Genomic DNA, 22,189 nt, shown 5'->3' with positions numbered 1-22,189 from the left:
TCAAACCACGCTGAGGCAGCGTCCCACATGCAACAACTAGAAGGACCCACAACGAAGAATATACAACTATGTATTGGGGGGCTTTGGGGAGAAAAACCAATTAAAAAAAACACCTCAAAACCTTCAGAACTAAATGTGAGTTGAGCAAAGTTGCAGGATACAAGATCAACATATAAAAATTGATTGTATTTCTATATGAGCAATAAACACATGGAAATTGAAATTTAAAATACAATACCATTTATCTTCACTCAAAAATTCAACACTTAGGTATAAAACTAAAAGCAATTCTATTGAGAAAGGATAGTCTTTTCCAATGATGTTGGAGTAATTGGACATCCAAAGGCCAAAAAAAAAAAAAATCTCAATGTAAACCTTACGCCTTATACAAAAAATTGTCTCAATTATATCATAGATTTAAAGGCAAAATATAAAACATAACACTTGTAGAATAAAACATAGGTGAAAAATATTGCTACCAAGGACTTGGCGAAGAGTCCTTAGTCGTGATACCAAAACCACGACCCACAAAATACAAATTTGATAAATTGTACTTCATTACTTCCTTAAAATTAAAAACTTTTGATTTGCCAAAAATCCTGTTAAGATGATGAAAAGACAAGCTACTGACATGGAAGAAAGCATTTGCAAAGCACATATCTGACAAAGTACTCACGCATAGAATACATAACAAACTCTCAAAACACAGCAGGAAATATCAAACAATCCAATCAGACATGAATAGACATTTCACTGAAGAGGCTATACAGTTGGCAAATATACATATAAAAATATATTTATCACCGCTAATCATTAGGAAAATGTAGATTTAAATCACAAGAAGATGTCACTATACATCTATTAAAAGAGTTAAAAAAATAGTGATCACATCAAATGTTGATGATGATTCATAGAAATTCTCTCATACATTGTTGATAGGAATGTAAAATGGTACAACCATTCTGGGAAACAGTTTGGAAGTTCCTTAGAAAAATAAACATACACTGACCATACAGTCCAGAAATTGCAATCTTGGATATTTATCCCAGATAAATGAATATTTACATACACATAAAACCCCTACATGACTATTTAAGACAGCTTTATTTATAACAGCCCAAAATTTGAAACCAAAATATCCTTTCATAAGTGAAACAAATGTTGGTACATCTGTACCATGAAATACTACTCAGCAATGAAAATAAATGAACTATTGCTACACACAACATCTTGGATGAATCTCCAGGGAATTACTCTTAGTAAAATAAATGATTTCAAATGTTATATACTGTATGATTTCATTTATATAACAGTTTTGAAATAGTAAAGATATATAAAAGGAGAACAGAGTAGCAGTTTTGGAAATATTGACCTCATAAAATGAACTGATAAGTGTTCCCCTCTTTTCTATTTTCTGGAAATGATTGCGTAGAATTTATGTTAATTCTTTAAACATTTGTTAGAATTCCCCAGTGAAATCATCTGGCCCTAGAGATTCTTTTTCAGGAATTTTTAAATTATGAATTCAGTTTATTTAATAGTTACAGAACTATTAAAACTATTTATTTCATATTGGTTGAGTCATGGTAGTCTGTAGTTTACAAGGAATTTTTTTTTTTTATCTAAGCTTCAAATTTATGTGCCAAGTACTTTGTAGTATTCTCTTATTATAGTTCTGATGTCTGCAGGGCCTATATGATATCCTGTTTCATTTCTGATATTGATAATTTGTACCTTCTCTCTTTTTTCCTTTGTTAGTCTTGCTAGATATTTGTCAATTTTATACACCTTTTCAGAGAACCAACTTTTTATTTCATTGACTTTATTATTTTTCTGTTTTCAATATCATTGTTTTCTGTTCTTTATTCCTTTCTTCTTCTTACTTTGGGCTTAGTGTACCATCATTTTTCTAGTTTCTTAATGTGGCAGCTAAGATTATTTATTTGAAACTTTTCTTCTTTTCTTATGCTTATAAATGCTTAGTCCTATAGATTCCCCTCTGACTCCAGCTTTGACTGTCTCACACAAATTTGATACGTTGTAATTTTATCTTCATTAAGTTCAATGTACTTTTTTATTTCCATTCAGACTTCCTCTCTGATCCATCATTTATGAGTGTGTTGTTTGGTTTGTAAGTGTTTGGAGATGTTCCTATCATCTTTTTTTTACTAATTTCTAGCTTGATTCTGTTTTGGCCAGAGAATACAATCTGTATAATTTTGATTCTTTTAAATGTATGGAGGTTTGTCTTATGGCCCACATTATGATCTGTCTTGGAAAATATTCTGTGAACACTTGAAAAGGATATTTATTTTGCTTTTGTTTTGTGGAGTGTTCAATGTATGTTGGTTAGGATTTGTTGGTTGGTGGTTATGCTGAGTTTTTCTATATCCTTGCTGATTTTTTTTTCTAGTTGTTCTATTAAATTTTGAGAGAGGGGTGTTGAAGTTTTTAAATATAACTGTGGACTTACCTGTTTCTCTTCGGTTTTATCAGATTTTGTTTCACATATTTTGCTGCTTTGTCATTTGGTGCATACACACACTTACGGTTTCTATGTCTTCTTAGAGAATTGACCATTTTATGATCGTTTAATGTCCCACTCTGTCTCTGGTAATTTTCTCTGCTCTAAAGTCTACTTTATTTGATATTGATATAGCCAATCCTTTTTTTGATTAATGTTTTTGTAAATGTTTGATTGATTAATGTTTTGATTAATGTTAGAATGGCATATGTTTTTCCACCCCTTTGCTTTCAAGTTATATATTTTTAGCATCATATATTTGGGTGATTTAAAAAAAATCAATCTGACAATCAGATCTGTCAATCTCTGTCTTTTAATTTTTGTATTTAGACCATTTAAATTGTTATTATCGATGCCTTAGGGCTTAAGATTGCAGTTTTATTTTTTTGTTTTATTCTTCTCCTTACTGATTTTTGTTTCTGCTTTCTTTTTCCTACTTCCTTTTTACTTGAACATTTGTTAGAATTCCATTTTGATTTACCTATATTGTTTTTAAGTGAATCTCTTTGTATAGATTTTTAGTGGTTGCTGAAGGTCTTACATTAAACAAGCATAACTTGTCATGGGCTACTGATGTCAACATTTTACTTGTTCAAGTGAAATGTACAAACTTATCTCTCTTTATGTTCTTTATCTTCCTCTTTTATAATAAAATCGTCAACTATTTTCTCAACATTCATTGGGAATCATAGATTGTATTACAATATTTTCTTTAATCATCAAATATAATTGAGAAAACTCAAGAGGAGAAGGAAAGTCTATTGTATTTACAGACATTTTTACTCTTTCCAGTGTTCTTTCTTCCTTCTTGATGTTACGAGATTCTGTTTTTTATTGTTTCCTTTCCGTTTAGACAATTCCCATAGCCTTTATTTTAGATTGGGACTATTGAAGGCAAATTCTCTTAGTTTTCCTTCATCTGAGAATGTTTATTCCCCTTATTTCCAGAATATATTTTCACTGGATTTGGAATTCTTGGTTGACAGTTTTCTTTCCGCACTTGAAAAACGTGTTACTATCTTCTGACCACCTTGGTTTCTAATGAAAAACTGATGTCATTCATATTGCTTTTCTCCAATAGGTAAGGTGTCATTTCTCTCACTGCTTTCAAGAATTTTTCTTTGTCTTTAGTATTTAGAAGTATAATTATGATGTGTGTTGCCATGGGTTTCTTGGGGTTTAACTTGTTATGGATATGCTCACCTTCTTTAATCTGTAGGTTTCTTATCTTTTGACAAATTTAAAAAAATATCAGTCACTATTTTTTTGAATATTTTTCAGCCCTGTGCTCTTTCTCCTCTCCTTCTGGGGCTCTGATGACACAAATGTTCTCTCTTCTATAGTTCCACAGGTCCTTTAAGTCCTGTTCATTTTTTTCAACCTGTTTTCTTTCCATTGCTTAAATTGAATGATTTCTATTGCTTTATCTTCAAATTCACTGATTCTTTCCTGTTTTCTTCCATTTAGCTTTAAAGCCTGTCCAATAAATTTATTTGATTTTATATTTTTCAGTCATAAAATTCCCTTCTGTTTTTTCTTTATATCTTCTATTTCTTTGCTGAGATGTTCTCTTTTTTCATTTATTTCATGCTTGTTTTCAGCTACTCACTGAATCATTTTTATAATGACCGTTATAAAATCCTTGTTAGGTATTTCCAACATCTGTGTTATATCAGTGTTTGTATCTATTGTCTTTTCACATTAAAGTTGAGATTTTTATGTTTCTTGGCATGATGAGTTATTTTCAATTGGATGCCGGTCACTTTGATCATTATGTTATCAATCTCCAGATCCTATTTAAAACTTATGTCTTAGCATGCCTCCTGTGACACCACTCCAGGGGAAGAAATGGGTACCCCTCATTACTGCTGAGTGTGTGTGGGATTCCAGGGTCCTCACTAAGCCTCCACTCATGTCTAATTTTTGGTGTAAGAACTCCTTGTTACTGATTGGTGTGCAATGAAAGTTTAGGCTCATCACTAGGCCTTTATTGGCATAACTCTGGTTGATTCAATTATGAGATACTGTTCTCCATACAGCCTCCACTGAGATTGTGGTGGATTGGGGCACTTCTTTACAACTAGATGAGGCTAGAAGTTACCATTGGGGGACGGTGGAATTTCTGGCTCTCCTCTAGGTACTACTCCAGTGGGGAATGAGAGTAGCACTTTGTTATTGCTAGGTGGGGATGGAAGTCCAGGTTTCCAATGCAGTCTCCTTTGACACCAGGGTGTGGGTATTGTTACCACCAGGTGGGAATCAAAGTCTCAGCTTTCCATTCTGTCTTCTTTGATGCCACCCATGTGGTATGATGAGGGGTGACTTATTATTCATAGGTGAAAGTGGACGTCTAAGTGCCCCACTTAGCCTTTGCTGGTGGAGGTAGAGAGATGCCACATGTTTTTCCATATTGTTTGGTTGCAGTAGGTGGCTATTGTTTGGGGATTTTCTATCTTGAGTGGCTGTCCTCATTTCATGGTCCTTTGATAGAGAGAACTGGCTTTTCTTGTAGCTTTTTTTGGTTTGCACCCATTGGCCTTTCTGATCTTCCAGTTTCTCCACCACCCAGTGTTGCATATATGAAGCAAAAGGAAGTCCAAGGGACCCACTGCCATGTTGGCCATAGGGTCTTGAGATCCTTAGTTTGTATTCCTTCTTTTTGCCACCTTTCAGAGCCTTATGTTAATTTTATATGTAGTTTTCAGTATTTTAAGTTGAACTCACATAAGCAATGGTGACAAACACATATACTCAATCTTGTTTAAAATTGGAAGTCAAGAAGTGTGGGCTTTGCATATGGATAGACAAATTGACCAAGAGAATAGATTAATAAGTCTAGAGACAAGCCTACATATATATAGACCCTTGATTTATAATAAAGATAATATTTCAGAGCAGAAGGGAAAGGTTTTTCAATTAATGGTGCTGAGTTAATTGGTATGCATATGGAAGAAATGAACTTTTGCCGTACTTCACACAATGCTCAAAAATCAATTGTAGGTGCATTGTATATCTATGTATGAAAGGTAAAATCATAGAGTTTATAGAGGAAAATATCTTCATGATTTATTTATAGGACAAAAAATACTAGACATAAAAAATTGATAAATTGGACTGCATTGCAATTAGGACACCAAAAGAGGATGGAAAAACAAGGATACAGAGTGGGAGATGATATAGCAACAAATATAACCAGCAAAGATATATTCAGAAAATGCAATAACATCTCCTACAAATCAATAAGGAAAATATTGCTGACCAAATAGAAAAATGGGCACAAAGTTTAAGAAATATCAGAAAGGACAATATCTCAGTAGCCAATAAACACATCGAAACTGTTCAACATCCTTAGTCATGAGGGAAATGAAAATTAAAACTATAAAGGCTTCTCTGAACATAATGGAACCAAAGTATAAATCATAACAGAAGACAACAGGAGTATCACCAAACTTGGAAATTAACAATACACCTCAAAATAATACATGGGTCAAACAGGAAGTCTCAAAGGAAATTTTAAAAATACTTATAACTGAGTGAAAATGAAAATACAACATATCAAAATTTGTGGCATGCAGTTAAAGCAGTGCTGAGAGGGAAATTTATGGAACCAAATGCTTACATTGGAGAAGAAGAAAAGTCTCAAATCAATAAGTTAAGTTCCTACCTGAAGGAACTTGAAAGAAAGAGCAAAATAACCCCAAGCTAGCAGAAGAAAATAAATAATAAAGATAAGAGCAAAAATCAATAAAATAGAGGTGATGTCAGCATCATGGCAGCATAAGACATCCCTCCATTTTGCCCTTCTCCCTTTTAACAAGTAAAATTTGGCGTCCATTTATGAACAAAAGTGCCTCTGTGAGAGTTGTAGAATCCAACATCGTATACCGAGGGACAAAGGAGGAGTCTTTCCCATGTGTGAATAGGCAGACAGATCTCAGTATAGGCTGTGGTACCAGCAGAAGCCTCTGAACCAATTCCAGCCCCTCTCAGCCACAATCAGGGAAAACTTGGAGAGTGCTGACTTGGGCTGGTACCCAACAACAGAAGAACATTTTTAGAAGTCTAGGCTTCCTGAAGAAAGATTCCAGCACTCCATTGGAGCAAAGTAAAATGAGTTTGGATATATTGCAGAGGGTAAGAGCAATGTTGCCAGTACTGCCCCTTCCCCAAGGTGGCACAGCATAAGACTGAACTAGCCAGTAACTACCACTACCAGAGGGAAAGGAACAATGATGAGTGAGTCCCTGGCTTCTCCATCTGTATGGAACAGTGATGGAGAAACCTGCTTCTCTCCCACAGCACCCAGAATATTGAGGTAGGACCTCTATGACTGGTAAGAATGAGATCAGGAAAGAGGCAGATAAGAATATCAGTGGGCATTTAAGAGATATAATTCCAGCTAACTTAGCTTAGGATTCCAGCAGGTCGCCCACCCATGAACTGCTGGGAAAATCTCACCTGAGGATTCCCCCACCTGGTCTTCAGTCATCCCTACTGCCCAAAGTGTTAAACCCACACCTCTCCCACTATACGACAAGCTCCTTGTGCTTGATTCCAAGTGTGACCTCTGGTAGACAGGGAATGCATGCAGAAAACAGGCCAGCATGCTGTAGGTAAAGGAGAAACCACAAACTTGAGCTGTAGTGCCACGTTCTGAAAACAAAAGAGAGGTTTCCAGCAGCCAGCCTGGTGAGTTGTAAGATCAAGAGAAAACATACAAGTTTAAGAATTCTGCCACAAGAGGGAGCAATAAATGTGGAGCAAGTTTGTCCATACAAGGTCTGAGAAAGCTTCAGAAATAAGCAGGACCAATGAAAGGTATCTCCCATCTGAAGGCAAGTAGAAAGAGTGGAGGAGGTGACTGCAATGTCTAATGTGCAAAAAGCAATGCAAAACTCCAAGAAACATGCAGAGTAAAGGAAACACCAAAAATAATGATCCTCCAGTAACTGAATTCAAAGACATGGAATTTTGTAATTTACCTAATAAAGAATTCAAAATTTCTATTTTGAGGAAACTCAATGAGGTACAAGAAAATACAGAAAGATCATTCAACAGACTCAGGAAGCAATACATGAACAAAATGAGAAATTTAACAAAGAGATAGAATTCATAAAAAAGAACCAAACAGGAATTCTGGAGCTGAAGATTCAATGAATGAAAGAAAAAAATGCAATAAAGAGCATGAACAGCAGAGTAGACCAAGCAAAACATAGAATCTGTGATCTACAGGTTCAGAACTTTGAAATAACCCAGTCAGAATAGAACAAAGAAAAAAGAATGAAAGAGAAAAAATCCTACATGATCTATGGGACACCACCAAATGAACAAATATCAGAATAGTTGGAGTTCCAGAAGGAGAATAGAGGGAGAAGGGGGCAGAAAGTTTATTTGAAGAAATAGTAGTAAGAACTTCCCAAATCTGGGGAGATACTAGTACATTCAATTTCATGAAGCTAATAGATCACTCCATTATCACAATTCAAAACAACCTTCTCCAAGACATATTATAATGAAATTTTCAAAATTCAAAGACAAAGAGAGAATCCTAAAAGAAGCAATAGAAAAAATTGTAACCTACAAAGGAATCCCATAGGAACCTGTAGGAATCATTACCTACAAAAGAGTCTGTTGATTAAGCCATCAATAAATTTCTCAGCAGAAACCCTACAGACCAAGAAAAAGTGGAATGATATATTCAGTGATGAAAGAAAAAATCACCAGCAAATAATATTCTATCTGGCAAAGTTACTGTTCAGAAATGATGGAGAAATAAAGATGTTCCCAGACAAACAAAAGTTACAGGAGTTCATTACCACTATGCCTACCTTTCAAGAAATTTTGAAAGGAGTTATTCAAACCGAAATAAAAATATACTAGTTTGTAACATGAAAACATACAACTCACTGGTAATGGTAAATATACAGTCAGATTTAGAAAACTCTACTCATGTAATATGATGATGTGTTAACCACTCACATCTACATATAAAGGTTAAAGGAAAGGGGTATTAAAATAGCCATAGCTACTATAATTTGTAAATGAATACACAATGTAAAAAGAGGTAAATTTGATATCAAAAACATGAAAGGGGAGAGTAAAAGTGTAGAAATTTTGTATGCAATCATAATTAAGTTTCTATCAGTTTAAAATGGACTGTTTTATCTATGAGATGTTTTATGTAAACATCATGGTAACCACTAAACAAAAACCTATAGTAGATTTCCAAAAGATAAAGAGACTGGACTTAGTGTACCACTACAGTTAATAATCAATTCACAAAGTTAGGAAGAAAGAGAGGAAAAAAGGAAGAATAAAACTACAAAACAGGCAGAAAGTAATTAATAAGGTGGCATTAGTAAGTCCTTACATATTAATAATTACTCTCGATATAAATGGATTAAATTCACTAATCAAGAGCACAATGTGGCTGGATGGATAAAAAAACAAGACCCAACTATATGCTATTTACAAAAGACTCACTTCAGCTTTGAGGACACACATAGGCTCAAAGTGAAAGGAAGGAAAATAATATTCCATGCAAATGGAAACCAAAAGAAAGTAGGAGAAGCAATACTTATATTAGACAAAATACACTTTAAATCTAAAATGATAACAACAAATGAAAGGTCATTACATAATGATCAAGGAGTCACTCCATCATGAAGATATACCAATGACAAATATATACACATCAAATATCAGAACATCTAAATATATTAAGTAAAGGTGAACAGATCTGGAGAGAGAAATAGACAATAAAATAATACTAGGGAAATTCAATACCCTACTTTCAGCAACGGACAGGTCATCCAGATAGAAAATCACAATGAAACATTGGAGTTGGGCCATACATTAGACTAAATGAACCTAACAGACATATTTAGAACATTCCATCCAACAGTAGCAGAATATATATTCTTTTCAAGTGCATAAAGAACATTCTCCAAAACAGATCATATGATAGGCCTTAAACAGGTCTCAACAAATTTAAGAAGATTGTAATCATACCAAGTATCTTTTCTGACCACAGTGGTATGAAATTAGATGTCAACAAAAAGAAAGCTGGAAAATTTACAAACATGTGGAAACTAAACAACACACTACTGAATCAATGGGTCAAAGGAAAAATCAAAAGGGAAATTTAAAAAATGCTGAAACAAAAGAAAATGGAAACGCATATCACAGAAACCTATGGGACCCTGCAAAAGCAGTTCTCTTAGAGGGAAGTTTATAGTCATAAATGCATATATCAAGAAAAAAGAAAGATCTCAAATAAACAATCTAACTTTACACCTCAAGGAGATAGAAAAGGAAGACTAAACCAAGCCCAGAATTAAGAGAAGGAAGGGAATAACAAATTTCAGAGCAGAAATAAATAAAATACAGACCAGAAAAACTGTAGAAAAGATCAAGAAAACTAAAAACTGATTTTCTGGAAAAGATAGACAAACTGACAAACATTTAGCAAGACTAAGAAAAAAAAAGACGTAAAAAATAAAACCAGAAATGAAAGAGGAGACATTACAAATTATACCACAAAAATAAATAAGCTAATAAGAGACTACTGTGAACAAATATATACCAAAAAATGGATAAGCTAGAAAAAAAATGGATAAATTCCTATTAAAAGTATAACCCACAAAGACTGAATCAAGAAGAAGTAGAAAATCTGAATAGACCCATAGTAAGTAAGGAGACTAAATTTGTAATCAAAAACCTCTCAACACAGAAAAGCCCAGGACTAGATAGTTTCAGTGGTGAATTTTACCAAACATTTGAAGAACGCCAATCTTTCTCAAACTCTTCAAAAAATTCAAGAGGAAGGAACACCCCTGAACTCATTTTACAAGGCCAGCATTACCCTGATACCAAAGTCAGATAAAGACAGTACAAGAAAAGAGAACTATAGACCAACATCCCTGATGAATATAGATGTAAAAATTCTCAACAAAATATTATTATGCCAAATTCAACAAGATGTTAAAAGGATCATACAGTATGATCAAATGGGATTTATCCCTGAGATGCAAGGATGGTTCAACATAAGCAGATCAATAAGTGTGATACACCACATTAATAGAACAAATTATAAAAATAATGTCATCACCTCAATAGATGCATAAAAAGCATTTGACAAAATACAACATCCTTTTATAAGAAAAACCCTCAACAAATTGTTACTTTTAGGAATACACCTCAATATAATAAAGGTCATATATGCCAAACACACAGCTAGCATTATATCCATGGTGAAAATTCGAAAGCTTTTCCTCTAAGATCAGGAACAAGACAAGGAAAACCACTCTCACCATTCTTATTCAATATAGTACTGAAAGTCCTAGCTAAAGCTATCAGGCGGCATAAAGAAATAAAATGCATCCAAATTGGAAAGAAAGTAGTAAAATTGATGTCATTTGCAGATGATATAATCTTATAAAAATAAAATCCTAAAGATTCAATCAAAAAACTGTTGGAACTAGTCAATAAATTCAGTAAAGTTGCAGACGACAAATCGTCAGAAATCAGTTGCATTTCTATGCACTAACAATGAAATATCTGAAAAGAAATAAAGAAAACTACCCCTTTCACGATAGCATCAAAACAGTAAAATACTTAGAAATAAATTTGTAATTTAACCAAGGACATTAAATATCTGTACAGTAAAATCTATAATACTTCGATGAAAAAAATTGAAAAAGACATGAACATATGGAAAGATATCCCATGTTCATGGATTGGAAGAATTAATATTGTTAAAATGTTCATACTACCCAAAGTCATCTATAGATTCAATGCAATCCCTATCAAAATTTAATGGATTTTTTGTAGATATAGAAAAAGCATTCCTAAAATTTGTCTGGAAACACCACAGATCCCAAATAGCCAAAGCAATCCTAAGAAAGAAGAGCAAAATGGGAAGCATCACACTTTCTGATTTCAAACTATATTGCAAAGCTACAGTAATGAAAACAGTATGGTACTGGCATAAAAATAGACAAATTGTGCAATGGAATAGAATATAGAACCCAGAAATAAACCCCTGTATATAAGGTCAACTAATATTTGAAAAGGGAGCCAAGAATACCCAATGGGGAAAGGATAGTCTCTTGTATAAATGGTGTTTGGAAAACTAGACAATCACATGCAGAAAAATGAAATTATTCCCCTATCTTACACCACTCACAAAAATTAACTCAAAATGGATAAAAGACTTAAAAATAAGATGTGAGGGGCTGGCCCCATGGCCGAGTGGTTAAGTTCTCGAGCTCCGCTGCAGATGGTCCAGTGTTTTGTTGGTTCGAATCCTGGGTGCGGACATGGCACTGCTCATCAAACCACACTGAGGCGGCGTCCCACATGCCACAACTAGAAGGACCCACAACGAAGAATATACAACTATGTATTGGGGGGCTTTGGGGAGAAAAAGGAAAAAAAAATCTTAAAAAAAAATAAGATGTGATACCATAAAACTCCTAGAGGAAAAGATTGGGAAGAAGCTCTTTGACATTAGTCTTGGAAATGATTTTTTGGATATGACACCAAAAGCATAAGCAACAAAAGCAAATATCAACAAGTGGGACTACATCAATCTAAAAAGTTTCTGCAAATAAAAGAAACAATCACCAAAATGAAAAGGCAACCTTTGGAATAGGATAAAATATTTGCAAACCATGCATCGGAAGAAGGATTAATATTCAAAATGTATAATGAACCCATATGACTCAGTAACAATGACAACAAAACAAACAACCAAATTAAAAAATAGGCAGAGGAGTTGAATAGACATTTTTCCAAAGAATTTATTCAAAGAGCCAACAGGTACCTGAAAGATGTTCAATCACTAATTGTCAGAGAAATGCAAATCAAAACCACAGTGAGATGTTACCTCACACCTGTTAGATTGTCTACCATCAAGAAGACGAGTGATGACAGATATTGACAAGGAAGTGGAGAAAAGGGAGCCCTTGTGCACTGTTGATGGGAATGTAAAGTCGTTCAGCTGCTATGGAAAATAGTATGGAGGTTCCCAAAAAAATTAGAAATACAACTACCACGTCACGTCACCCAGCAATCTCGCTTCCTGGCATATATCCAAAGGAAATGAAAACAAGATATTGAAAAAATATCTGCACATCCATGTTTATTGCACCATTATTCACAATAACCAAGATGTGGAAACAACCTCAGTGTCCATCAATGGATTAAGGTGTGCTATATTGGGCCAGCCCAGTGACACAACAGTTAAGTTCACATGCTCTGCTTTGGTGGTCCGGGGTTAGCTGGTTTGGATCCTGGGTGCAGACCTATGCACTGCTTGTCAAGCCATGTTGTGTCAGGCATCCCACATAAAGTACAGGAAGATGGCCACGGATGTTAGCTCAGGGCCAGTCTTCCTCAGCAAAAAGAGGAGGACTGGCAGTGGAAGTTATCTCAGGGCTAATCTTCCTCAAAAAAAAAAAATAAAAGATGTGGTATATATTTATACAATGAAATATTCTTTAGCCATGAGAAAGAAGGAAATCTTGCCATTTTTGACAACATGGGTGGACCTTGAGGGGATTACGCTAAGTCAGATAAGTCAGACAGAAAAGGACAAATACTGTATGATATCACTTATATGTGGATTCTAAAAAAGCCAAACTCATAAAAATGAGAGCAAAGTGGTGTTTATCAGGGGCTGGAAAGTGAGTGAATTGGGAGATGTTTGTCAAAGAACACAAACTTGTAACTAGAAGATGAATAAGTTCTGGAGATCTAATGCAGCACATGGTGATTATAGTCAATAATACTGTATTTTATACTTCAAAGTTGCTAAGACACTAGATATTAAATGTTGTGACCTCAAAAAAGAAATGATAATTCTATGCTATAATAGCTAATTAGCTAATGCTACAGTGGCAATCATGTTGCTGTATATAAATATATCAAATCAAAACATGGTACACCTTAAACTTACACAATGTTATATGTCAATTAAATCATAGATACATATATATAAATAAAAATACAGACTCCCAAACTCTAGCCTAGACCTACTGGCATTTGTATTTTTTTAAACAGCTTAATTGAGGTATTATTGATATTTTAAAAGCTGGACACAGTTACTGTATAAAATATGATAAATTTGGAGATATGCATACATCCATGAAACCATCATCACAAAGTAACAAATATATCCATGTCCTCCCCCAAAATAAGAAATCAATGAAATTGATAATGGAAAAACAATAGAGAAAGTCAATGAAACCAAAAGGTGCTTCTTTGAAAAGATCAATAAAATTGACAAATGTCTAGTGAAACTGACAAAGAAAAAAGTGATAGAAATTACCAATATCAAAAATGAAACAGGGCATATAAGTTCAGATATTGCTGTCACTAAAGTGAAAAAAAGGGAATACAAGAAAGAACTCTATGCATATAAATTCAACAACTTAGATGAATGGATCAATTTCTCGTAATTCACAAACTACCAATACTCATCCAGTATGAAATAGACAAGCTGAATAGTCCCAAAGAAATTGAGTCCAAAATTTAAAAAGATGTTAAAAAAGAAATCTTCAGGTTCAAATGATTTCACTATAATATTATACCAAGCATTTAGATAGGAATCTGTACCAATTCTACCTGGAATGCAGAAGACATCATTTTTTCCCTCTTGAAGTTTATGGAAAATAAATAGTAAACAAATAACTATAAGTGTAATGAGTATTAGGAATTCTCTATACACTCCCATCATGCCTTGTACTTCTAAATACTCATTCATCTATACTAAAGAGGGATCAAACATTTTTTGGTAGGAATGGGAGCAGCGTGGGGCTAGAGAAGGTATAGAGAAGGTGTTCTTAAGAAATGATATCTAAATTGATATCTTAAGGATGAGGACGAGTTGATAAGGCAAAGGAGGGGAGCATATTCAGATGGTAAAGAATATCATATTCACAGCTGTGAGATGGAAGAGGGCATGGCATGTTCAAGGAACTGAGAGAGTACTAACGTGGCTGGATTGGAAACAAGGAGGATGCAAGAGGAGAGAGCTACAACTAGGAAGCTAAAATTGACCTTGTGGGTCAAGTTAAGGATTTGGGACATTATCCAATGGGCATTTGGAAGCCCCTGAAGTGGGGAAGAGATACGCTCACATGTTTATTTTAAAAAGAACACGTTGGTTAGTGTGTGGAAAGGATTACAGGGGCATAAGAACAGTTATAAGGAGATTGGCTAAGAGACTATTTCATTAGGCCAGACTAGAGTTGATAGTGGACTGGCCTGGATTCATAACTGAATGTATGGAGGGAACAAGATGGAAATTTTGGAGTTGGAATAAGAGGATTTGTTGCTAGTTTGTCTGCATAGAGCGATGGAGAGGGAAGAAACCAGGAAGACTTTTACATTCCTCTCTTTGCCTGGGAAGGTGGTGTTTCGATCAACAAGAACATTCCCAGTGTATGTAAAATGCCTGGGATAGAACTGGGTATGTAGGAGGTGCTCTGTAAATGTGAGTTCCCTTATCCTTTAGTAATAACATAAACAAACCCTAAAGCCAGGTTCTTCCATTCCTTGGGCAGTAATTGTTTCACTGAGGGGAACCTTAGGAGACGATCAAACTCCGAGACCTCCTCATTCCGCTTACCTTAATTTTCTCTCCCATTTCTCTTTTCCCTGGAATAATCAGTGGTCTTGTGAGGGCTACCCCTGAGTATACTGAATCCTTGATCTGAGATGAGAAAGTATAGCCTTTCCTCAGGAGGAGGGTTGTCCTGAATCAGGTGGTAAGTTGATGACCATGCCATGATGAGGCCTTTAGGGGCCTCTGGAATACTCTGACATTTGCAAAGTTTTAGACTTGAGTCAAAGGAGTGGCCCCAGAACCCAGTCTTGACAGTCTCTATTGTTCTCTTCAGCAAGAGGGTCCCTATTCCTTGTGAGGAATATTTGGCCAGGGGCTTTCCCTATGCCAGGGTAAACCACCACCCCTTTCCTCTTGGACTGCTGCCCCCACGCAAAGAGGGAAATGGCTTGGAAGGAGTCCAGAGTAGAGAAAGCTGAGAGAGGAATGTGTGAAGAAGGGCTGTATGGAAAGAAAGATGAAAGGAGAGAATGCAGTGGCCTGCCTGAGGGGCAGGAAAGGAAGCTGGGTAACAGAATAAACAGACTTCAAGGAGAACAAGAGTGAGAGTAAACACATATGGGGAAGAAAAATGACTTATCTCTGGAGATTCATTATTGGCTGGTCTAAGTTGGAGCCCTGAAAGGCACAGCAAAAAGAGACCTATGAAACCTAACGCCAAGCATTTTGTTTTGTGTGAGAGAGATATTGGCTATCTGTGTGATCTTGGAATCATTCCTTCCCCTCTCTACACTTCAGGTTGCCCAGCAGTAACATGAGAGGTTGAGACTAGAATACCTTTAAACTCTGGCAGCGTATGATTCTAGATAAAGATAAAGAATCAAGTGGGCCATGTGGGATAAATGAAGTTAGTTATTAGACTGTTGTCTCTGGCAGTAGAGAGAGTGAAGAGCAGAGGGATGCAGAAGATTGAGACCTCTCTCAAAAGATACCATGTATAAACCACATGCCACAACCTCTGGCAAGTAAAAGTAAGACGTAGTTGGATACCCACCAGTGGACTCTGGGTTTTTCTCTGAGTACACCCAAAACCTGGGTTTTGGCTCTGGCTACAGAGTGCCTGTCCTGATGCCTTGTAACTCATTTATCATCTCTGGCTGGTCTGGAAGCTTTGCTTACTTAAATGATGGCTAGTGTCCTCATTAGAAGGGTACACGGGCCGGCTCCATGGCCGAGTGGTTAAGTTCGCGCGCTCTGCTACGGCCCCCAGAGTTCGGATCCTGGGCGCGGACATGGCACCACTCGTCAGGCCACATTGAGACGGCGTCCCACATCCCACAACTAGAAGGACATGCAACTAAGATATACAACTGTGTGAGCGGGGGAGTTGGGGAGATAAAGCAGAAAAAAAAAAAAAAAGATTGGCAACAGTTGTTAGCCCAGGTGCCAATCTTTAAAAAAAAAAAAAAAAGAGGATACTGAAAAAAGGTAGTTTTGAAAAGCTCAATATTTTCTCCTAAACAACCAAAAAGGAAAACATAAGTATAATAAACCACTTTAACAGCATCATTTAATTAGAAGAGGGGCAAGATCTGTGGGTGGGAGCTTGATAAAACAGATTTGAGTTTAATATAAGGAAGAACGTTGTACGTTCCTTGTGGTGAAGATGCAGCCCATCAACGTAGGTGACTGCAGAATGGGGTATAGAGCATAAGTTTATAACTTTCGTGGTACTTACTCTCCTTTCATGTTATGTTTATTAGGCAGTTTTAAGTTGCAAGAGAAATGACTACCTGGATTAGTTTAGGCCAGATCTTGTTATGTAGAAGTGCCTTGGGGGATATGGAGGGTATGGTGATGAGACATAATTGTGTGACCTCAAAAAGAATGAGAATAACGAGGCAGCATTATTCAAGATATAACTGCAGTTCCAATGACCCAGATATCTGTTTGATTTCCCTAAAGAATATCACCATTTCTCCCTAGGGCCTTCTCTATATACTTGCCATGGTTAGAATTCCAAAATGAGGAGGCTCTGATTGGTTTGATTTGTCACTGGGCATCACATAAGCTTTCTCACATAGATTTCTTACTCTTTCCCATAAAGCCTTTGGATTAGGGCAATCTTGAGGCCCAAGGATGTCTTCACAAGGTCCAAAGACTCCCTAAAATCCATGGCAAAGTATAACCAATTTACAATTTTCTCAGGAAGAAGGAATTTCATTATCCCCAATATGTTAAGAAACCATGTTCTCCAAGAATTTTTTTGGCTCTGGCATAGATCCTTGATTCAATCACTTGTGTTCAGGGTAGCAAGGTCCCATATCACATGGCATGACAATCTTATACAAAAACAACTGCTTAAGGCTGCTTGTCCAGAAGGAGTCAGTGTAAGAAGCAAGCATGTAAAGCTTCTTGTACTATACATCTACTAAACAGGTTCTGTCTAATCCTCGAATTCTAAAACTATAAATCATCATCATCATTGCTATTTATTATTTACTAATGGAACAAATACACTGACACCCTCTGAGACAGGCAGTATTAATTTTCATTGTAAGTGTAAGGAAACAGGGTTGGAGAGGTTAAATAACTTACTCAAGGTCACACAGCTAGGGTTTGGTAGAGCCAAAACTTGAATCTATGCAGTTTCTGAATTCAGAGCTAAGCTTCATACACTGCTGATGGGAATGCAAATTGGTGCAGCCACTACGGAAAACAGTATGGAGACTTCTCAATGAACTACTAAATTGTAAATGTCTACAATCTGTGTCTATAAACATCATTTATATGCATGACAGTCCCTATTGAAAACAGAACTATCAATCAAAATAACATCTCATTAAATTGAAACAAGGCATGCTCAAGAACCTGAGATGAAATATTCCCCACTTCTTAATCCCCAGGGCAGCTCTCTGATGGAAGGTACTTCAGTTGGCTTCATTGTCTGGGAAAATATACCATCATATCAAAGATCTTAAAATGTGAATGTCATTTGTTCAGCAAATCTATTTCTAGGAATATTTTTAGACAATTATTAAGGATGACCACAAACACTTGGCTATGGTAGTCCTTCCTTACATTATATTTTAAATTATTATTTTAAAAACTTTGATACATTAAAATGTATTTTTTGTCTTGCTAAGTATAGTCATTCTAACAGTTGTAAGGTGATATCTCATTGTAGTTTTATTTGCATTTCCCTAATAATTAGTGATATTGAACATCTTTTCGTGTGCCTGTTGGCTATCTGTATATCTTCTTTGGAAAAATGTCTGTTCATATCCTCTGCCCATTTATGATCAGATTGTTTGGTTTTTTTTGTTGTTGAGTTGTATGAGTTCTTTATATATTTTGGAAATTAACCCCTTGTCGGATATAAGATTTGCAAATATTTTCTCCCACTTCTTGGATTGTCTTTCCATTTTGTTCATGGTTTCCTTTGCCTTGCAGAAGCTCTTTAGTTGGAGAGGATGTGGAGGAAAGGGAACCCTCATACACTACTGATGGGAATGCAAATTGGTGCAGCCACTATGGAAAACAGTATGGAGACTTCTCAAAAACAGAAAATTAGAAATACCATACAATCCAGCTATCCTACTACTGGGTATTTATCCAAAGAACTTGAAATCAACAATTCAAAGAGACTTATGCAGCCCTATGTTCATTTCAGCATTGTTCACAATAGCCAAGATGTGGAAGCAACCCAGGTGCCCAATAACTGATGAATGGATAAAGAAGATGTGGTACATATATGCAATGGAATACTACTCAGCCATAAAAAAGACAAAATCATCTCAATTGCAACAACATAGCTGGACCTTTAGGGTATCATGTTAAGCAAAATAAGCCAGACAGAGTAAAACAAACACTTCACAATTTCACTCATATGTGGAAGATAAACAAGCACATGGATAAAGAGAACAGATTAGTGGTTACCAGAGGGGAAGGGAGTTGTGGGTGGGCAAAAGGGGTAAAGGGGCACATATATATGGTGACAGATAAAAATTAGACTATTGACCATAAGCATGATGCAGTCTATACATAAACTGATAAATAATAATATACACTTGAAATTATGCAGTTATAAACCATAATAACCTCAATAAAATAATTGAAAAAATCGGAAATTAAAAGAAATTATACTTTTTTGGTGTACGGGTCAATGAGCCTTGTAATCACCAGCATAATCAAGATATAGAAGTTCTTTGAAAATATTTTGTATTGCTACTTTATAGTCAAGCCTTCAATTCATCTCCAATCCCTGAAAACCATTCCTATAGTTTTGCTTTTTCCAGAATGTTGTAAAATTGAATGATCTAGTATATATTCTTTTGTTTATGGCTCCTTTTGCTTAACATAATGTGTTTGGATTAATCCACATTTTTTATTGCTGAGTAGTTATCACACTGTATGAATGTACCAGTTTGTTTATCCATCTTCACCAGTTGAAGTGCATTTGGATTGTGTCAAGTTTTTGGTGGTTACAAATAAAGCTACTATAAATATCCACTGTACAGTTAGTTTTGTGAATATAGTTTTTATTTCTTTTAGGTAAATCCACAAGAGTGGCATTACTTGGGTCATATGGTGACAGTACATTTAATTTTATAAGAGACAACTGTTTCACAAAGTGGCTCTACCAATTTGCATTCCCATCAGCAATGTATGAGCGTTCCAGTTGCTCCTACTTCTCCTCAGCACATGGGAGGGCTACTTAAAAAATAATTTCACTACTCTAGTATGAGTGTAATTGTATCTCACTGTGGTTTTAATTGCATTTTCTCATGACTAATGACGTTTAATATCTTAATTTTTTTGTTGTTTTTGGTGAGGAAGATTGCCTTGAGCTAACATCTGTTGCCAATCTTCCTCTTTTTGCTGGAGGAAGATTGTCTCTGAGCTAGCATCTGTGTGAATCTTCCTCTACTTTATATGTAGGACATGGCCACAACATGGCTTGATGTGTGGTGTGTAGGTCTGCACCCAGGATCTGAACCCGCAAACCCTGGGCCACTGAAGCAGAGTGTGCAAAATTAACCACTATGCCACCAGGCCGGCCCCTAATATTTTAATTTTAAATAGTGAATAAATTCAAGTATGAGATGGTGAACTTTAGTATTAACAGGTCTTTTGAAAAGTTATATTGAGATATAATTCACATACAATAAATTGCACATCTTTAAGGTAGATAATTTAATATGCATGAAACTTTTAATTTATAAATTTTTATTTTTTATCAAATTTGAGCAGTTTTTAGACATAATTTCTTCAGATTTTTTTCTACACCACTGTCGTTTGTTTCTCCCCTTCTGGGACTCTAATGACGTGAATGTTACACCTTCTGATATTATTCCATAGGCTTTTGAATCTCAGTTCATTTTTTTAAATCTTATTTCTCTGTTCTTCAAATTGGATACTTTTTATTGGCTCATTCTTCTGTCATCTCTATAATGATATTGATCCTATCCAATAATTCATTTTTTAAAAACTTGATACACTTATGTATTATAATATGATTGTTATTGTAGAGATAATTAGAACCTGTCTCATGGTACATAATTATCATTTCCTTTTAGTAGTTGGAATAATTCAGTTCTGGTCTCTTAACAAGATTGATGATTGTAATACAATATTGTCTATAGTCACTATACGGTGTATTAGATTTCTAGGACTTATTAACATTGCAAGTTTGCACCCTTAAAAAAATCTGTCATGGGGAGATCTTGTCAAGATGGCAGTGTGAGCAGAAGTTGAACTCATCTCCTCCCATGAACACAACCAAGATACAACAATTTTTGGAAAAATTACCCCAGATTGAAAACTGAAAACTGGATAAAAAGAACCCCCACAACAAGGGACAGTCCTGACGAAGGCAGAAGAGGCAGTAATTCCTGCTGGAGAGGAAAAAAGCCACCTTTGGGAGCAGCGGAGCATCTCAGCTGGCCAGGCAGGAGACACCCTAGGGTACACAGCCCTCCCTGGAGAAGTGAGGTCTGGAGTGGGGGCAATACTGCCATAAGCATATTTTAGACTCAGCCCAACTGACATGGGGGTCTTACTGTCTGGCTTTGCTGGCTATTGACTGCAGTGGGGACAACTCCAGAAATGCTATTGGCGGAAAGCTGAAAAGATACGGGTCTTAAAGGGCCCACACACAAACTCATTCATTGCAGCAACCTAAAATCACCAGAGAGAAGGCTGGCAGTCCTTTGGTGAAGCGAGACTCACCTGGTGGGCTCTGAGGGCATCTTGGTGAGAGGAGGGACCTCTCCGGAGACTGAGAGATTGGTGGGGGCCATTGTTCTGGCCTGGTCCAGACGTGCTAACATGGACCCTGGTGGGTGCCCTTGAGGTTCATCCCTTGGCCTGTTAGCCAAGGGGTCTTCCACGCCCACTAGAGCACAGATTTAATCCAGTTCAGCCAGGGTAGGCAACTGGTCCTAGGGACTGGCCTCACCTAACAGCAAGCCCTCAGGCTACTTTTCAGCCTGTATTGACTGGGTGCCTTGATCCTCTACAGGCAGGCAAGGATGTCTGCCTCTGTGCGGCAGGGCCTATGTGAGGACCAGGTGAACTGTGGGGAGCATTGGTGAAGAAGTGGGGGCCCCTGCAGTTTGGCATTGGGGTATGCTCCAGGGGGTTGAGAAGTGTGCACAACCAGGACTGCATTGACAGTGTATGTGGTCCTATGTAGGGTGAGGCTTATTAGCGGCAGAAGACCCGTGTTTCACAAATAGCCATAAAAAGGATCAGCACCACCTTCCAAAGCCTGAAACAATTGAGTGCCCCTGTGCCTAGAGCCAACCCCACTCAGCTGCACTCCTAAGAGAACTGACAACAGCCCTGTAGGTCTGAGGCCTATCACAACTGTATGCCCCTGAGCCTAGCAACCAGCTACACTGGTTACCAACCCAATTAAGAGGAAAACTGCAATAGGAGTGTGCTGATAGACTTTGTAGCAAACAGTGCTGAGGCTCCCCAAACTGAATTTACAAACAGCTGGACAGGGAAGGAAAGATTAGACTCCCTGGGTACCTGCAATGGGAACAACCCTGCTACAGCAGAAGGACACAAGTAGGTCACAAAGGGGT

Source organism: Equus przewalskii, chromosome X (genome assembly GCF_037783145.1).
Source record: "Equus przewalskii isolate Varuska chromosome X, EquPr2, whole genome shotgun sequence".
Taxonomy (NCBI): Eukaryota; Metazoa; Chordata; class Mammalia; order Perissodactyla; family Equidae; genus Equus; species Equus przewalskii.
This window is presented reverse-complemented; position numbering follows the sequence as displayed.